Raw genomic sequence first — 2,810 nt, forward strand, 5'->3', positions numbered from 1 at the left:
GAAGGTGAAATAGTTGAAAACAAAATTTAAATTTGAGAAACAGGGCGTGTGCGTACGCACAGGAGTGTGCGTGCGCATGCCCAAGAGAGTTTTTAAACGTGTGCGTACGCATAGGGGTGTGCGTACACACAGGTACAAAATTTCATAGTTCTGTTCGCTGCACAAGCTGTGCTAGCGCCCCCGACAGACTGCCCTTCCCAACTTGTGCGTGCGCACAGGTTGTAAATCCTCATTGGTCATGTGCGCGCACAAGCTGTGCTACCGCTCTAAATAGGAAGCCTTCCCCTGCCTGTGCGTACGCACAGGTTTAAAATTTCACAGGGTTGTGCGTGCGCATATACCAGAAATCACAAAATTCTGCAACTTTGCAAAATTTCATATTTTGTCACCAAACTTTGAATGATCATAACTTCCTCTAAAAAAATCCAAATTTTACAAACTTTATATCAATTCAAAGAGTTTTCAATGGAATTTAATGCTAAACAAATTTCGACAAATTTTGAAAACTAAGGCATGAGTTATGATCAGACAAAGTTCACCAAAATTCCCTTTTTACCAAAAGTTCACCAATTACCAATTTTCCAATTTTTACAACTCAAACCAACCAAAACCAAATAAAACCATTCCAAACTTCATTTTTCATCAAAATCTACCCTTTATAACATATTTCACCATTCTTACTAATTTTTCCTTCACATTTCATTATTCTCAACCTCAACATCAAATGTATAACATTATAATCAATCCTCATTCACATTTTTCAACCACATTACCAATTCATCAATCTCAACATCACATATATCATTACCATTTACTTTTCAATCCACACAATTATTCATCGTCATCATATCATCATCAATCATCATAATTACTCAAATTCATTAACCCATCATAAATTATCATACATCATCATTCAACAACTCAACAACCATTTTAATTCAAACCTATCCTATGGGTCACTAGCCTAAGTGTCCATGAATATTATATACTACATAGAGAAAACCGAAACCATACCTTGGCCGATTCCCAATATGCTAAAATTCAAAATTGAGCACAATCTATACTTTCAACCACAAGCAAGCCTCCAATTCCACTCCAACAAGCACCAACAAGATCCAATAGCTTTCAAACTCACAATGATCAAGCTTTATACACACAAATCATCACTAATCAACCTAGGGCTCAATTAAATCATAACCTCACAAGGGTTTTAAGAGATCTTACCTTTTCTACTAGTTTTGGATGTCAAATCCAATGCTAACAAAAGGTTAGAGTGTACTTAAACACCCAAAATCACAAAATTCCACTTAATTAAAAGCCCTAAATTTTCGAAATTTTGAAAAGAAGAACTGAGACGATTCCGTGGTTACCTCACCAGTTTCTTGGATGGATTTTGTAGAGCTCTTCACAAGGAACACGTAGCCGCAAACGGTGCGGCGATCGGAGCTTTGTAGCTCAAGATATGAGCTTGTGAAGTTGAGAGTGAATAGTAACAATGGGGTTTCTCTCCTTCTTCCCTTTTCAGCTGAGTGGTGTTGTGTTTTAAGTATTGATGTGCTGAATGGGTTCACTTATGAACTTATATATACGTTGGGCTTGGGCCCAACTTGGGCCCGATCCAACCCGTTAGTGTTTTTAGCCCGTTTGTCCCAACTTTGGGCCAGACCTTTAAAATTAACGCCTTAAATATTTTTCTAAGGTTTTTCACAGAAAATACATTTTCTAACTCAGAAAAATCTAATGAGTCCAAAAATCATATTTAAATCCTCAGATTCTCATTCTAATTTTTTGGAATCTAATTTGGGCAATTTAATTACTTAATTAGACGATTAATTAAGCTCGGTTCTTACACTTTGATCCTCTTGTCTTCATTTTCGGGCCTGAAACTGGGTCAAAAGCAGCCCAGAAATCGCCCCCAGCGAATTTACTTTACTGAGGCACGTGACGCTCGTCACGCGTACGCGTACGCATCGTTGAATCTTGCACCTGGCCACGCGTAGGCGTCAGCCACGCGTGCGCGTCGCTTGGTTATGGCTTGGTCATGCGTACGCATCAGCCATGCGTGCGCGTGGACACCAGCTTCTCAAAACTTCAATTTCTTGTGTTCCTTCCACTTTTGCATGCTCCCTTTCCATTCTCTAAGCCCTTCTTGCCCTATAAACTCTGAAAACACTTAACACACATATCACGGCATCGAATGGTAATAAGAGAGGATTAAAAATTAGCGATTTTAAGGCCTAAGAAGCATGTTTTCAATCATAGCACAAAATTAGAAATGATTTATAAAACCATGCAATTTATATAAATAAGTGTGAGAATAGTTGATAACATCCACTCAATTCAGTACAAAATAAACTATAAAATAGTGGTTCATCAGTCACCCATAGAAAGAGAGTCTTTCCTCTTAGCCAAGTGATAATTCAATATTCGGCTTCAAAGTGAAAACCATTAAAAATTTAAACTATTGTCTCATCCTTGAAAATTCTCGCAAACAGGCAAAAAATTAATCACTATTCTTAATTTTATGATGAATATTCTATTTTTGCCTGAAAAAATGTATTATCTATTACTAATTTTTCGATCAAAATGTACCACATGTCACTTTTTCATTACAATTGAAATCAAATATTTTCTTTCAAAATTAAAGAGTTATCTCCTCCTCTTTATCTTCCTTTCTCTATATCTCTCATTTCTTCACTCACTCTATCTCTCATTCTCTCTTATATATCATTATTAATAATTAGTTATAAATTTGACAATTAAAATGTGTAACATAACATTCTCTAATTACAATTAAAATTAAACTAAAA

Source organism: Arachis ipaensis, chromosome B02, assembly GCF_000816755.2.
Source record: "Arachis ipaensis cultivar K30076 chromosome B02, Araip1.1, whole genome shotgun sequence".
NCBI lineage: Eukaryota > Viridiplantae > Streptophyta > Magnoliopsida > Fabales > Fabaceae > Arachis > Arachis ipaensis.